An 18,004-nucleotide genomic window follows, 5' to 3' on the forward strand; every position below is an offset into this window, starting at 1 on the left:
TTCATGTTATCAGCCTCTTGTGTGGGGTCAAGTGCCGTGAAAGTGAAAGCAAGTGAAAGTTATCACTAACTTACTGCTCCATTTATACATACATTTTTGTATTTGTAATAAATCTGGTTGGTGGGATCCCAAGACACGTCTTAATCCTGTCAGTTATGTGTGTGTGTGTACTCGCATATTTGTGCTTGCGGGGGTTGAGCTTTGGCTCTTTGGTCCCGCCTCTCAACTGTCAATCAACTGGTGTACAAATGCCTACTGGGTTCTATCTGTGGGCCCTACTGTGTGTGTGTGTGTGTGTGTGTGTGTGTGTGTGTGTGTGTGTGTGTGTGTGTGCGTGCGCGTGCGCGTGCGCGTGTATCCGTTAATACGGTGTGTTAAATCTAGTTCATTATGCCCCCCGTTTTTATTATATATATTTTTTAAGTTGTGGAACTGGCTTCGACGACCTCTTCCTTCAAGGCATTCCACAGGGCACGAGAACGTTGTTGACCAGACCACACACTAGAAGGTGAAGGGACGACGACGTTTCGGTCCGTCCTGGACCCTTCTCAAGTCGATTGTGTTTTGAACGAGAACGTTCTTGCATTTGTTGTTGTTTTAGATTCAGCTACTGGGAACAAAATGTTCCAAGTAGCACGGGCTATGGTGAGCCCGTAGTGGCCTTACCTGGCACAGGAGCGGGGCAAGTAGCGCGGGCTATGGTGAGCCCGTAGTGGACTTACCTGACACAGGAGCGGGGCAAGTAGCGCGGGCTATGGTGAGCCCGTAGTGGACTTACCTGACACAGGAGCGGGGCAAGTAGCGCGGGCTATGGTGAGCCCGTAGTGGACTTACCTGACACAGGAGCGGGGCAAGTAGCGCGGGCTATGGTGAGCCCGTAGTGGACTTACTGGCACAGGAGCGGGGCAAGTAGCACGGGCTATGGTGAGCCCGTAGTGGACTTACCTGGCACAGGAGCCGGGCAAGTAGCACGGGCTATGGTGAGCCCGTAGTGGACATACCTGGCACAGGAGCGGGGCAAGTAGCACGGGCTATGGTGAGCCCGTAGTGGACTTACCTGGCACAGGAGCCGGGCAAGTAGCACGGGCTATGGTGAGCCCGTAGTGGACATACCTGGCACAGGAGCGGGGCTGTAACCGTGTCTCCTTACATCTCTTCGACTACACTGCGTGTCCAGCTTTCACCGATGTCTCCTTGTCCTACCTCTTTTAATTTAAATAGGCTTCCTTTATCCACTTTATCTATTCCCCTCATGATCTTATACGTAGTTATCATATCTCCCTCTGTTTCTTCTCTCCTCTGAGGTTGTGAGGGAGAGTTCTCTCAACCTGTCCTCATAGCTCGGGCCTCTCAATTCTGGTGCTAATCTAGCTGCAAACCTCTGAACGTTCTCAAGTTTCTGTTTATGCTTCACAGGGGTTCCATGCTGGAGCTGCATTCTCAAGTAATGGTCTCACGTAGGCAGTGTGTATGGACTTGAAAGCTTGTTTAAATTTATAAATGATGTTCTGGCGTTTGCTAACTTCCCATAACACGGTGCCGATGTTAACCTGTTAACATGAACTTCTGGTAGTGGTGTTGGGACTATGTCTGCTCCCAGGTCTGTTTCTCTTGTTGTTTCTTGTAATTGTCTTCCCCCTTATGGTAGAGTTAAATACAGATCTGCTCTCTCTCTCCTCCCCAGTTTCATTACTTTACACATATCTGGATTTAATTCCAGCAACCACTAATCTGGCCACTCCTGAAGTTTGTTACGGTCTTCTTACAGAACCCTACAGTCCTCTTCAGGTCTTACTCTCCTCTTTATCTTCACATCATCTGCAAACATTTACATATACGATCTCATTCCCTCAGCGAAGTCATTTACATAATTTAAAAGCAAAAATGGACCCAAGACAAAGCCCTGAGGAACACCACTTTCCACTCCTCTCCAGCCTGACGTATCCTCTCTGACTATGAACCTCTGTTTCCTGTCCATACAGTACTCCTGTACCCAGTCCAGTGTTTTTCTTGGTACCCCTGCTTATCCCTCTGTGTTGTTTATTAGTCTTTGTGAGAAACTGTATCAAATGCTTTTTGGCAGTCTAGAAAGAGAGAAATCTACCCATTCTTCCGTCTCCTGTCTCATGTTGGTGACCCTGTCATAGAATTCAGTCGAGTTTGTTATGTATGATTTTCCCCCTCTCTTGAGGCCGTGTTGTGCCTCTGTTATAAAAGTTACTCTCCCACTCCCACCAGCACTCCCACCAACACTCCCACCAATACTTCCACGAACACTCCCACCAACACTCCCACCAACACTCCCACCAACACTCCCACCAACACTCCCACCTTGCCTGGCTCCCGTGTTGGCATATTTAGTGTGGTGAATATTGTATAGCAGGTCCTGGCCGGGGCGCCCCTGTCAACCCTACAGCTTTAATGAACAACTCGCCACACCTCTCTCTCTCTCTCTCTCTCTCTCTCTCTCTCTCTCTCTCTCTCTCTCTCTCTCTCTCTCTCTCTCTCTCTCTCTCTCTCTCTCTCTCTCTCTCTCTCTCTCTCTTTGTCCTGTTCAGCTTACACTTCAACTAAGCTGGCTATTTCTGTCAGCTCTCCCATGATTCTGGGGATCTTCCATGTTGTGATCAGGTCTCCTGCAGTTCTTTTCTTTCAGTCAGTATTGAGTTTCAGCTCTTAGTATAATCTGGTGTCAGACCTGTCGGACACCTCTGGGCTTCCCACTCATATGGATTTAGTCTTTTGGTATGTCAATACTCTTCCTGAAGATGTTTGTATGGGTAATGGGATGTTATGTAATGGTTTTAGTGTGAATACTGATGTAAAGTATTCATTCAGAGTGCTGCCATCTTATCACCCATTATAACTTGGTTAGTCTCGTCTTTGAAGGGTCCAACCGAGTCCTCTGTTTTGGGTTTACTTCTTGTATAGGCATAGAACGTCTTGGGATCTTTCTTTCTGGTTTGGGCAAGTTTTCTTTTGTAGTTTCTTTTGGTTGACCTGATCTCCTGGGTGGTTGTATTTCAGGGCCTTCTGTATATCTCATAATCTGTTCTTGGAGGATTGATGCCTTAGGCTCCAGACGTTGTGATTATTTACTACAGCTATTTTTTTAACTGCTTGGGTCATCCATCTAGTTCTCTCTTCTCCTTCTCTTTCTTGGTACGTAAGAACAAGTTCAGTGATGACTTTATTGAAGTTCTCCCATGGTTTGTCCATACTTTGATGTATTAACTCCCTCTAGGAGGTGTTTTGCAATTCCTCTCTCATTCCTCCATAGTCTCCTGATTGGTAGTCTAGATATTCATCTTCCTGGATCTTTACAAGATCCAGGAAGTGTGATTGATTGATTGGTACAATGATTATTTCTGTCATTATAATCCATCTTAAAATATTGTGATCACGCGAAGGGGGGGGGGGAGATTTTATCCTACCTGTATAAGGTCGATCTTGCCCTCTTGTGATGTTGGCATAAGATCTGGAATGGTGTTACCTCGAGTGAGCTCTGTCACATGCTGTGAGAGAGACAGGCGTCTTCTACTAGGTGAAGAAATTTGTTTTCTTCCGCTTGTGATGTGATTGCTTTGATGTGACCCCTCGTGTCACCTTCCCGACCCTCGTGTCACCTTCCCGACCCCCGTGTCACCTTCCCGACCCCCGTGTCACCTTCCCGACCCTCGTGTCACCTTCCTGACCTGCCAACAGTGGTGGTGATCTGCCAACAGTAGTGGTGACCTGCCAACAGTGGCGGGACTGTAGCAACAAGTGGTACTGGAGGGGGGGACGGGGGGGGGGGGAGGAGGGGGGGACGGGGGGGGAGGAGGGGGGGACGGGGGGGGAGGGGAGAAGCTGTGTGAAGCAGTTGGATCAATAATGGTAAAGAGCTTCTAAATCTGTGTTGGGGACAGTGAGAAGCTTCCTCTGACAGGTGATGGGGGGGAGGCTGTGGGAGGCTTCCCCCAGACAGGTGATGGGGATCATGTCTGAGGCAGCTCTCCTTAACCTGCTTCCAGGGGGTTCCAGCCTCTTGGTGTCTGTGATCGGCAGGAGGTTGTAATGGCTAATATATGTTCTCTTCCCTCTCCTTTTCTCCCTTCTCTCTCTCTCTCTCTCTCTCTCTCTCTCTCTCTCTCTCTCTCTCTCTCTCTCTCTCTCTCTCTCTCTTTCTCTCTCTCTCTCTCTCTCTCTCTCTCTCTCTCTTTGCCTCTTCTGTGGTTCAGTCCGGCGCGCTCCTAGTCGCTCTCTCGCTGAAGTCGCTTATTGATTCCGAGTCCCTCTGTTTTTGTGAGTGGTGTGGGAGTGGTGTGAGTGTGAGTGTCAGTGCTGTGTGATTGAGTTGTGTGAGTGGTGAGTTTGAGAATGGTCATAGAGAGTGTGAGTGTGAGAGGTCATGTGAGTGTGGTGTGAGTGTGAGAGGTCATGTGAGTGTGGTGTGAGTGTGAGAGATCATGTGAGTGTGGTGTGAGTGTGAGAGGTCATAGAGAGTGTGAGTGTGAGTATGAGAGGTGGTGTGAGTGTGGTGTGAGTGTGAGGAGGGTAGGTGGTGTGAGTGTGGTGTGAGAGGGATGAGTGTTGTGTGAGTGTACTCACCTAGTTGTGCTTGCTGGGGTCGCCCAGTGTCAGAATATTCACGGCGTTATGAATATTCCAATTTGGAGACGTCAGTACGGGTCGACGCAACTGATCTGACGAAGGTGTACTGGGTGTGACGGGGTGTACCGGGGGCCTGATGGTGTACCGGGGGCTGACTGGTGTACTGTTCCGTACCCCGCTTGGTGCACTAGAGCACCGTGAATCTAGTCTACGGTGACCAAACCACACATTAACAATAACAAAAGTGAAGAAACGACGTTTCGATCCTGTTCTGGTATACCGAGGTGGTATACCTGCAGAGTGTAACAGTTCTGGTATACCGAGGTAGTGTACCTGGAGAGTGTACCGATGCTTTGCTGAACTCAACTTTAATAACTCTTCTTGAGAGAGGGAGTCATGCGGCCCCTCGCACCTGCTTGTTACCTCTCATTCCTCTGGGAGAGAGAGAGAGAGAGAGAGAGAGAGAGAGAGAGAGAGAGAGAGAGAGAGAGAGAGAGAGAGAGAGAGAGAGAGAGAGAGAGAGAGAGAGAGAGAGAGAGAGAGATCCCATGGCAGGTGCCTGTGATCGGGCTTGTCACTGGCTTACAAGCCTGGCCTCCTGCACTAAGTATCTCCATATTACAACCCATAAAAAACCACCTTCAATGACAAGACTCGTAAAATAACCCTCATTAGAAATGAATTTGAAAGTCACCTAAGCAGTGCCAGCGTACCACAGGGGAGTGTGCTTGGTCCCCCTTTGCTGTGGAATGTCTTCTTCAAAGAGCGACTCCACCTCGTCCCTGAAGCTAAGGTCAACACTGATGACTGTCATCTAATCTTTACTTATCGGTAAGCAGAAATAACTGCTACTAAAGCTAATAGAGTAAGACTACCTGCCCGCCTGACCTGACGACCTGACCTCAGCGCCGACCGGCCGCCACCGTCACCTTCCTCTTCCCACCGGCTCCACCACACCCTCACCACACCCTCACCACACCCACACTCCATACGACATCTCACATGTCATCATCGCTGCTTACTGACGGGAGACATCTCCCGTCACGCAGGGTGCAGTCGCACCTCCACAGATCTCCAGTATCATCTATTGATACTGGTAATGGCTCAGAAAGGCCTCCACTTACGGGCTATTCATGCCCATGCCACCTTTTGGGTGGCTTAATCTTCGTCAATTCGTCGCTGCTTACTGTTTCAGATAATTTATCGTGGTCCCAAGACCCAGCACATATAGGTCAGATGGGATAGTATCCACGACTACAGCGAATACAGGTCTGATGTATCCGCTCAAATGAACCTATGGTTTACACACAGAAATCACAATAGCGTGATGCATCAAATGAACAAATTTACAAGGGCCGTGATGAGGGTTCGTACCTAAGGTTTACTTTCGTTATAAGAGCTAGGTCCACTGTTGGTTAAATTCCCCAATATATTTATAGGGTGACCTGCATCACCGATTTCAGTTTCAATTGTTCTCTCACCCTCTGGGTGACAAATGTTTCTTGAGAGCCTTCAACCAACACCCATCTGACTTTCCTTTTCCCCTGGTTCAGAGTCAGCATGGCTGTCAGTAGGGTTGCAGCAGTATTGGTTTGGGTCAGCACAGCCCTCTACACTGCCTTCAGCTTCGCGGGAGTTGACTGCTGCATTAATTTTGGGCTTAACTCCTGGTGACGGCGGAGTTGGTCTCTCTCCGTCACACAAAGCTGTGTGATGTTGACCTTATCTGTCATAACTGGGGTCTGGCAGCTGCTAGGGTCTTCAGACACGCTGGCAGCTGTTACAAGCGACTAATCCATGCTGGCACGGTCCGAGTATTTAAAGCATTGATACAGCATATCAAATGTTGCTGTTCACAGAATAAACAACTAGTTGGAGAACCTTGCTTGTGAGGGGGAGACAGTGTTCCCACGCTGCCATTGTTTCCACTTAAAATGGGGGTTTATGTTGTTCAATGGAAGACCTTTGTGATGTTATAATTTTGTCACGAGTTTTTCATTCCGTTGACTGTCATCCTCAAACCCTCGAAAAGCTATTGAAGGGAGAGAATGTCAGTCGTGTAGTGAGAACATATAGTAGCTAGCACTTCCTTAGGAAGTTTCCTTTTGAATATCTAGCTTTAGTGACCATTCGGAAGCTTCAATGTTACACTATGGTAGTGAGCGTCTTGGTCAGTGACTCCACCTAAAGCCTTGAAGGGAATCTGGTTTATTAGTTGGTAGAGCTAAATCTACTAACTGATAATAGAGATTGACAATGTTCATCTCTTTGTTAGAGCAATTATCTTTTAACAGTTGAATCACTATATCATAGTTATTTTATAGATTAGATTATAGATTAGCGATGACGTTGGCCTCTCCATTGAGCTGGCTCTGAAGGCAGGTAAAATTGGTTACTTTTGTAAGTGAAGCCTTTGAGTTCACACGAGTATCAAAGGCCATTCAGAATGAATACCAGTTTTCTTCGTCCAGTCCAGCATAGGTTGGTAAATCAGTCGGTGGTAATCGTGCTTCTGATTGTGCAGTGCTGAGTGAGGATATTGAGGGGAGTTGTAGCCTCATGTTTAGCCAGTATGATGGTATAAGGATTCAGTTTCTTGTACATTATCCTCATACTGTGTTATACTGGATTCCAGTATGGCAGATTTATCAGTTGGGATTTTGGCATCATCTAGCAATTCCGCTTGATAAGACTCACTTCTTGTTAGTACTTTGAAGTGCTATTTTCGGCTGAATGTAATCAACTGTTAATTGTTGGGAAGAGATTCTCACATTAAATGAACAAATCCACAAGGGCCGTGACGAGGATTCGAACCTGCGTCCGGGAGCATCCCAGACTCATTCTCACAGACTAGATTCTCACTTTCATTTATCTATCATGTGAGGTGTCCATGGGATCCGTTAGGGGGTCGGTTTGTCTTAGAGTCAATCATACTGCCTGATTGGTTTGTTTTTGTTTTAGTCATATTAATTGAAATGTTTCTTTAGTTGATTTGAGTGATAATCAGGGCAAGTGGGATGGATCACCTCGGGCGTCTTCATCATAGTCACCTTCGGAAGGTACATCACCTATTGTAACAGTAATAATAATGAATGATATAACAATATTTATATAATGAACACTGCTGCTTCCTGAGCGTGGAGGCCTGGTCGAGGACCGGGCCGCAGGGGACACTAAGACCCGAAATCATCTCAAGAAGAACCTCAAGATATATAGTCTTCGTTAGTGCTCGTGCGAACATTTGACTTGTACATACACCTCAAAGCTATAAACATAACATCCAGCCCTTGCCTTAAAGTTGCATCAAGTTTGTCTCTCAAACCAGCCCGTCCTCCTAAGGTTTCCCAAAGTCAAGAAAACGGTCAATGTAAAGTGTCCTCTCCTAACCTACCAGAGGTGGTCGCGGGAGAGAATCAGTAATAACGATAATCCGTCTTGGACACATGAAGATTCGGAATGGAAACAACAGTTGAGCAGCGGAGTTGCAGAATCTGTGATGAGAGTGACGGACACCGCCTTGATCACTACCTGAGATGGAATAATAAATCCCACGTTGAGTTAGGAAAACACTATTTGTCAAATATTGATACTGTTCTTAAGATTCCCCCCATTTTGCACCCGCAAGATAACGTAAGATTTTAAGGGTTGACAGATGTTAATCTTCTTGTTTGAGGAGCTGTTCACTTGAGACAGTTAAGCAAGTCCCAGCTGTGTCTGGGTACAAGTGACAGGATGAACAACCCAGCGGGTTTTCTTCCTATTGGGGAGTGTTGTACATGCTGCTATGGCGGTGTGTCCACTCACAGGATGAGTGGCGCTGCCCAATAAACGCGCCAATCGGGGCAAAATTTAAAAATTTAAACACGGGACAGTACGTTACTTTCGCCAACCGCTTCAATTTTCTAGTACGATAATTTTGTTGCCTTTTGTAACGCATACGAGTGAAATACGACGATCTTTGTAAGAGGTCAGGTTGTTTTTTAACACGGCCATTTCCCGTCACCACCCCGGTACTGAGAACAACCCCGAGTTTGAAGCCTCGCCACATAAACACTGACGTGCCAGGTAGACGCGTCTGCCAACGTTACCACTCGTGTAGTCATCGGGAAGATGAACCCGTCATGCAAACTGCACATAACATACACTAGTAGCCAGTCTGGGAGGCTCTCGTGGGGTCGATATGAAGGGAAAGGTAGCCAGTCTGGGAGGCTCTCGTGGGGTCGATATGAAGGGAAAGGTAGCCAGTCTGGGAGGCTCTCGTTCATAGGTCGATATGAAGGGAAAGGTAGCCAGTCTGGGAGCTCTCGTTCATAGGTCGATATGAAGGGAAGGTAGCCAGTCTAGGAGGCTCTCGTTCATAGGTCGATATGAAGAGAAAGGTAGCCAGTCTAGGAGGCTCTCGTTCATAGGTCGATATGAAGGGAAAGGTAGCCAGTCTAGGAGGCTCTCGTTCATAGGTCGATATGAAGGGAAAGGTAGCCAGTCTGGGAGGCTCTCGTTCATAGGTCGATATGAAGGGAAAGGTAGCCAGTCTAGGAGGCTCTCGTTCATAGGTCGATATGAAGGGAAAGGTAGCCAGTCTAGGAGGCTCTCGTTCATAGGTCGATATGAAGGGAAAGGTAGCCAGTCTGGGAGGCTCTCGTTCATAGGTCGATATGAAGGGAAAGGTAGCCAGTCTGGGAGCCTCTCGTTCATAGGTCGATATGAAGGGACAGGTATCCAGTCTGGGAGCTGTCGTTCATGGGGCGATAAGAGCAGGAGGAAGGTGGGCAGTCTGGAAGACAATCGTGCATGGGGGTCTATCTGATTTTGACTTTAATTACTGTGCCAGAGTTGTGGCTTCAGGTCAGGTGTGCGAAAGGGAAGCTCGTCTTCAAGCTTCTGCGTGGGTTACTGCACCTGACCCTGCTGCTGCTGCTGCTACACCTGTCTCCCTGCTGCTGCTGCTACACCTGTCTCCCTGCTGATGCTGCTGTTGCTACACCTGTCACCCTGCTGCTGCTGCTGCTGCTACACCTGTCACCCTGCTGCTGCTGCTGCTGCTGCTACACCTGTCACCCTGCTGCTGCTGCTACACCTGTCATACTAGCTGTATGTGACAGGTGGATGCATGTGGCTGGCAGTTTACCTTCACCCTGGAGCAAGACTTTCCATTCGCTTGCTCCTATGAGCAGAGTGCTGCCCAGTTTCCCTTCTCACATAGCCTGGTTGTGAGAGCTGATTCTTCGCCCTAGTTTGTAATGGCTAGCGAGTACAGCTAGCCTATCAGACCTCCCGATGGTCTGATCGTCTAGTATGTTCCTCTCTCTGCTTCTCCTCTCCTCCTTTTATCAGAAAATGTATTATTAAGAAGCACTGAAACAACTCTTCTGGCCTCTCAAATTTTTTGTATTTTTACCACTAAAAAGTCTAGGGTGAATACACCAAATATTTTTTTTTGAGATATATACAAGAGTTGTTACATTCTTGTACAGCCACTAGTACGCGTAGCGTTTCGGGCAAGTCCTTAATCCTATGGTCCCTGGAATACGATCCCCTGCCGCGAAGAATCGTTTTTTCATACAAGTACATATTTTACTGTTGCGTTAAACAGAGGCTACAGTTAAGGAATTGCGCCCAGTAAATCCTCCCCGGCCAGGATACGAACCCATGACATAGCGCTCGCGGAACGCCAGGCGAGTGTCTTACCACTACACCACGGACACTGCTGTGGAAACCCTTGATTTCACCCTTGACTCCGTGAAAATCGAATGTTGGGTGGCGTCTCTGTAGATGCTCAGGTTTCTTAAAACATTTAATTTAGGTCTACCACAACCAGCCTATGTCCATGCCATACCCAAGACCATTCTCACTGCAAAGTTTGGTGAGCATAACCCCAAGCGTCTAACTTCCTACTGTGGACAGACAGACGAACAGACAGACTCCCATAGATGGTTGAGGTCTCCCACAACTGTAATGTTATGACAGCTGTGCTACCGTGGTAGGGCGTCAAGATTGTCCATCAGCGAGTTAATTGGGTAGTTATCCAGGCACTGGGGCCAGCAAGTTGTGAGGGGAAGCGAGGCCAGGTTGTGAGGGGGGGAGGTGAGACAGGGTTGTGAGGGGACGCGAGGCCAGGTTGTGAGGGGAAGCGAGGCCAGGTTGTGAGGGGAAGCGAGGCCAGGTTGTGAGGGGAAGCGAGGCCAGGTTGTGAGGGGAAGCGAGGCCAGGTTGTGAGGGGAAGCGAGGCCAGGTTGTGAGGGGAAGCGAGGCCAGGTTGTGAGGGTGGACGTGAGACAGGGTTGTGAGGGGACGCGAGGCCAGGTTGTGAGGGGAGGACGTGAGACAGGGCTGTGAGGGGACGCGAGGCCAGGTTGTGAGGGGGGGACGTGAGACAGGGCTGTGAGGGGCAGCAGCGCCAGCGTCAGCGCGGAGAGAGAGGAGGAGACGCAACGATAACTCTCTAATGTTCAAGTTGAGCTGTTGATTTGCTCTTGTTGCTGCAGGGAGGGAAGGATGGGTGGGCTGTTTGACCCGGGGACCTCACTGGGGGCTGTCACCCCACTTTGTTGACCTGGAGGACCTCACTGGGGGCTGTCACCCCACTTTGTTGACCTGGAGGACCTCACTGGGGGCTGTCACCCCACTTTGTTGACCTGGAGGACCTCACTGGGGGCTGTCACCCCACTTTGTTGACCTGGAGGACCTCACTGGGGGCTGTCACCCCACTTTGTTGACTTGGAGGACCTCACTGGGGGCTGTCACCCCACTTTGTTGACCTGGAGGACCTCACTGGGGGCTGTCACCTCACTTTGTTGACCTGTAGGACCTCACTGGGGGCTGTCACCCCACTTTGTTGACCTGGAGGACCTCACTGGGGGCTGTCACCCCACTTTATTGATCTATAGGTCCAATTGGGGGCTGTCACCCCCCTTTGTTGACCTGAAGGACCAATTGGAAGCTGTCACCCCCAACCAGCTGACTTGGAGGACTGTAATCGGGAATATCATCCACTCTGATGACTTTGAGATTTTAAGAACTACTGATTATCTTCTCTTGGAGAGACAATGCGCTGGATATTTGGATGGACTCTGAATAACTCAGAGCACAGGAGGTCGGTCGTTCTTGGGATGGGACATGAATCCGGAGGCGATTGACATGACACTGGATTAGAAATGCGGATGCAAATTATATCTCATGAAATGAGTTTCTAACTGACGTCAAAGAACGAATTATACTATGCAAATTGTTTAATAATTATGGCCGAAAATATTAACCATGGGGAAAAAAATCTAAATGAATTAAGCATGGGGAAGTGTGTATAGAACAACAATTTGACAGGCTAGCAAGAACATTTCTAAAAGAAATATGAAAAACTAAAGGAATTACTAAGTTTGTATGGCCGGTCAGGCAAAGACAAATCCTAAAGAGTAATTTCAGATATACGGAGCCAAGATTTACGGAGAAAACTAGGCCCCTGAAAATTTTTCAGAGTCAAGTAAGAGATAATGACAAGAAAATGGGTGATATTGTCAATAAGTACTTAATTTGATAGGGTTCTCAGGCTGGATAATGATACCAGATGGACAATGTTGGAATTATGATATCTGACTGTGAAGAATATCTTAAGAGTCACGACTAGTAGGCGTCCGAGGCAACAAATAATTGCATTAATTCTCGAAATTTGGCAAACAATGATATTTGGATTAATTAATTTCTTGAAAGCGTTCGAAATAGAACATTTTACACACGAAGGAATATATATATATATATATATATATATATATATATATATATATATATATATATATATATATATATATATAAGAATCCCGCTTCCCGTTCTATATGCATTGAGAATTTGCTTCCAGTAGGAACAGGAACGCGGTACGGACAAGAACAAGGCCGGAACAAGAACACGGCCCTAAAAGAAGACACGCCCGGAAGAAGAACACGGTATGATCAAGACCGCAGTAGGCACTAGAACACGACAATGACAAGAATATTGTAGGCGCAGGAGGAGGAAGAAGAACATGGTATAGGGACAGCAGGAGCCTGGACGCCGCAGGCCATGACTGCGCGTGGTGTCGCCAGCGGAAACCTCTGCAATATTTGCCACCACTGTCCTTCCCTCGCCCGTGAGCCCTGGGACCCGCCGAGCCCTGGGACCCGTCGAGTCCTGTGACCCGCCGAGCCCTGGGACCCGTCGGGCCCCTGTGACCCGCCGAACCCTGTGACCCGCCGGCCCCCTGGGACCCGTCGAGCCCTGTGACTCGCCGGGTCCTGGGACCGCCAGGTAAGGGTAAGGCAGCCACGACAGCTCTGGCGGCCAAGCCGGTGTTGCAGACACCTGTGGCGCTTGACCGTTCCTACCCCCCTCCTCGCTTACTTTATTATTAAGTCATTTATCCTCTTTCGAGATGGCGAACTCCCAAGACTCCGCGTGTGGGGGAAGACTGGATCACAGTTACTGTGAGTGAAGGCCATTGTGTGTGTGTGTGTGTGTGTGTGTGTGTGTGTGTGTGTGTGTGTGTGTGTGTGTGTGTGTGTGTGTGTGTGTGTGTGACCAGACCGCCTCTACCTACCGCTCTCTCACTTCATAAGCTTGTTGGTATGTTCCAGCTGCAGCACACACACAGTGATGTGGTGGAGGCTGACTCCATACACAGTTTCAAATGTAGATATGATAGAACCCAGTAGGCTCAGGAACCTGTACACCAATTGATTGACGGTTGAGAGGTGAGACCAAAGAGCCAGAGCTCAACCCCCGCAAGCACAACTAGGCGAGTACAACTAGGTGAGTACACACACACAGACACACAGGAGTTTACTATACAAACTTGAGAGACGGGAGGGAGTTGACGGAAGCGCACGAACATGGGAAATGAACTACCTAACAGACAGGTGTCAGAGAGTGACAGTGAGGGGCTAGAAGTAGGACTGGCGTAGAGTAACAAGCGGGGTTCCTCAAGGATCGGTGTTGGGTCCCACACTATTCCTCATTTATATAAATGACTTGATTGCAGGAATTGAGTCATATATGTCGATGCTTGTAGATGATGCAAAACTATTGTGGAGGGTTGAGACAGACGAGGATTATAAGATTCACTAAGATGACTTGAACAGGTTGTAGAGTTGACCAGAGAAATGGCTGCTAGAGTTCCACACCACCAAGAGTAAGGTGATGAAAATGGTATCAGGAGTCAGGAGACTGAAGGGCCATTATGAAGGGAAGGGAAAACTTTCATTATGATGAAGGGAAACTACCTTCCTAAACGACTGGAGAAAAAAGACTTGGGAGTGGACATAACACCAAACCTGACTCTAGAGGCTCATGTATATAGAATAACGTCAGCCGCATACTCTACGCTAGCAAAAATCAGAACATTCTTCACCAACTTGAATAAGGAGGCTTTTAGATCACTGTATACCGCCTATGTGAGACCAGTCTTAGAATATGCCGTCCCATCATGGAGCCCCCATCTTAAAAAACAGATAAGGAAGCTCGAAAATGTGTAGAAGTTTACAACGAGACTTGTCCCAGAGCTGCGAGGGATGAGATCCAAAGACAGACTGAAGGAACTAAACCTGACGACGTTAGAAAGGAGGAGGAAGAGGGAGGAAATGATACAGACGTTTAAAATACGAGGGATTGACAGGGGTGGAAACAGAGAAATGTTTACAATGAATACCAATAGAAAAGGAGGGCACGGATGGAAGCTTGAGACTCAGATGTGTCACAGAGATAGAACATTTTCTTTTAGAAAATTTTCTTTTAGCGTGATGGTAGTGAGTAAATGGAATGACCTGAAGGAGCAGGTTGTGGAGGAAAACTCCATTCTTAACCTGAATAGCAGGTATGATAAGGAAACAGGTCAGGAGTCATTGTATTAGACAACCAACGAAGCTAAACAAGTTACGGCTCTCAGGAGCTGCTTCTATAGTTTGTATAAGCATCTACATAAATCCTCAACGTATTCACAGTTCATCAGACTAAGATGACCGTGACTTCAAGGGCTCGTGACACAAATAAGGAGAGTTTCCAGTTGAAGCAGTTACATATAATGCAGTAGTGAACCTCTCACGCCAATTTGTCCTCCTACTACAACGTCGCATTTTGACGTATACTCTACTTAAGGTCCAAAAATCGTCGTGCTAGAAAATGGTAGCGGGCTCGCGAAATTGACGTACTGTCCCGTCTTCTGTTTTAGGTCCTCTGGTAAGTTAGGACAAGGGCACTTTAGTACGACAGTTTCTTGACGATGGGGAACCTTAGGAGGCCGGGCTGGTCACCCACTCACCCAGAGAGCCGCTGCTGGAACTGAAATAATCACCCACAAACACTATCTCTACTTTGCAAACTTGGGATAATTGGTTCAAATGTCTGGTCGTAGATTATTTTTAAATAGAATATTCAAAAACATTTCTTGAACATTTACGATATGAGTTATTTCTCATTTCTTGAACATTTACGATATGAGTTATTTCTCATTTCTTGAACATTTACGATATGAGTTATTTCTCATTTCTTGAATATTTGTGATATGAGTTAGTTCTCATTTCTTGAATTTTTTATGACATTCCATCAGAGTGATACAGGTGTGTGAGTCATTTTCTTGGCAGTTTACCTTAGATGAGATATGCGGTTGTCAGCTCGGGCGAGATTACTGTGGGTGAGACGTCACTGTGCGTCATCGCCCTTGTCTTGAGATGGGTTCACCCAGGGTGTGGTTAGTGGCAGCACCAGGGTGTGGTTAGTGGAGCACCAGGGTGTGGTTAGTGCAGCACCAGGGTGTGGTTAGTGGAGCACCAGGGTGTGGTTAGTGGAGCACCAGGGTGTGGTTAGTGGAGCACCAGGGTGTGGTTAGTGGAGCACCAGGGTGTGGTTAGTGGAGCACCAGGGTGTGGTTAGTGGAGCACCAGGGTGTGGTTAGTGAAGCACCTGGGCGTGGTTAGTGGAGCACCAGGGTGTTGTTAGTGGAGCACCTTAGTGTCCTTCCGCAGGATGCAACCCACAACAGTCACCTAGCTCTCATGTACCTTATTTACTGCAAGGTGAACAGTGGCATCAGGTGAACTGAAACGTACCCAATCGTCTGTCTGGCTGCAGAAATCAACCCCAGTAGAGGGGGGGGGGTGAAAGATAACTTATAATTACCTTGTGATAGCTCCGAGGATCAATGTCCCCGCGGCCCGGTCTCTGACCAGGTTAATGGTCTGGTTAGGTTATCTTGAGGTTATCTTGAGATGATTTCGGGGCTTTTTAGTGTCCCCGCGGCCCGGTCCTCGACCAGGCCTCCACCCCCAGGAAGCAGCCCGTGACAGCTGACTAACACCCAGGTACCTATTTTACTGCTAGGTAACAGGGCCATAGGGTGAAAGAAACTCTGCCCATTGTTTCTCGCCGGCGCCTGGGATCGAACCCAGGACCACAGGATCACAAGTCCCGCGTGCTGTCCGCTCGGCCGACCGGCTCCCTATCCTCCCTATCCCCCTGGTGGAGCAGGTTGCTAGCTGCTCGCAGCCTGATGTATGAATCACAGCCTGGTTGGTCAGGAGTGGGGAGTGAGTGGGAGGCATGAGTGAGTGAGTGCATGAGTACACAGGTCCCCTTGGTCATTACTCACTGCTGATTCATTAATAACGTTAGGGACCGGATGCCGGCCCACACAGCGGCCGGCCTCGTTAGTGCTCGCTCTCTCACTAATCACTTCTCTATCATATGTATTCTCTTGTAACTCAATCTCCTCTGGTTTCGTGTATTGTAATGGCTCAGACCAGGATTTTGGTTTCACCCCACACAGTTATTTGTCAGGTTATACCACATGGCTGGCCAGGTTATACCACATGGCTGGCCAGGTTATACCACATGGCTGGCCAGGTTATACCACATGGCTGGCCAGGTTATACCACATGGCTGGCCAGGTTATACCACATGGCTGGTCTGGTTATACCACATGGCTAACCAGGTTATACCACATGGCTGGCCAACCATCGAGTCTCTATGAGTCCATCTGCACCCTCTCACCCGCCTCACTACTCTCATTCGATCTCACTCTTACTCATCATCTCACATCTGGTCTCTGTTTAAATCTCATTACTGCTTTCCTGATAGAATATGATGGTGTCACGTGATGTGGTTTGACCTCATCGTGTCGCATGCTTAGTTCAGCAGACAAGCCAGCGTTCAGGCTGGCTGTTCACTGTTCAACAAGTTCTCTGTCTCACCTTCGGGACACCATATAACTGGTCAGTTTGACCTAACTGGCCAGTTCATGTGTCTGGCACTGTCATAGGTTCGGTCTTTACCTGTGCCAGTCACAGGTTCGGTCTTAACCTGTGACAGTCACAGATTCGGTCTTAACCTGTGCCAGTCACAGATTCGGTCTTAACCTGTGTCAAATCACTGTGTCATTAGTTATATATTGAGAATATTGTTTAATCTTATGATAATTACTGTTTATAGATTATTGTGACATGCACAAATAATTGCTTTGCATCAAGATCGTCGTATGATGAACAGATTACAGAGGTCGAGCAAGATTACTCTTCTAGGATGCTGTGTCATCTCAGTGATTGGCGCTGATTAATCTTCCAGGATGCCACGTTATCTCAGTGATTGGAGCTGATTATCCTGGCGGACAGAGACGTACTAATCAACCTGCTCACATGTTCTCAAAGAAACTTGTGTTCGGAACGAGAGACTGTGAATTATCTGGGCATGTGTGACTGTATAGCACTTGCATGGCATAGGAGGACAAGGAGCTGGGATAGTACAAGGAGCTGCGATAGGAGGACAAGGAGCTGGAATAGGAGGGACACGGAGCTGGAGTAGGAGGACAAGGAGCTGGAACAGTACAAGGAGCTGGAACAGGACAATGAGCTGGAATAGGAGGACAAGGAGCTTGGATAGGAGGACAAGGAGCTGGAATAGAAGGACAAGGAGCTGGAATAGAAGGACAATGAGCTGGAATAGGAGGACAAGGAGTTGGAATAGGTGGACAAGAAGCTGGAATAGGTGGACAAGAAGCTGGAATAGGAGGGACACGGAGCTGGAATAGGAGGACAAGGAGCTGGAATAGGAGGACAAGGAGCTGGAATAGGAGAACAAGGAGCTGGAATAGGACAAGGAGCTGGAATAGGAGGGACACGGAGCTGGGATAGGAGGACAAGGAGCTGGAACAGTACAAGGAGCTTGGATAGGAGGACAAGGAGCTGGAATAGGAAGACAAAGAGGTGGAATAACAAGATGGAGACGAAGAGTGCTGCCACCTATTTGGACCATGGGGGCCTCGAACACAGCCCCTGCAAAAAGCGAGACCATAGCCCTGCCAACCAGTCCAAGTTCATGGAACTGGGGACAGAATAAGCCCACACATGAACTTTTAGTTAATCGAAAGAAGCTTTACGTTCGACCACAGCACAAGGAGAC

The sequence above is a fragment of the Procambarus clarkii genome, chromosome 48 (genome assembly GCF_040958095.1).
Source record: "Procambarus clarkii isolate CNS0578487 chromosome 48, FALCON_Pclarkii_2.0, whole genome shotgun sequence".
Classification (NCBI taxonomy): Eukaryota; Metazoa; Arthropoda; class Malacostraca; order Decapoda; family Cambaridae; genus Procambarus; species Procambarus clarkii.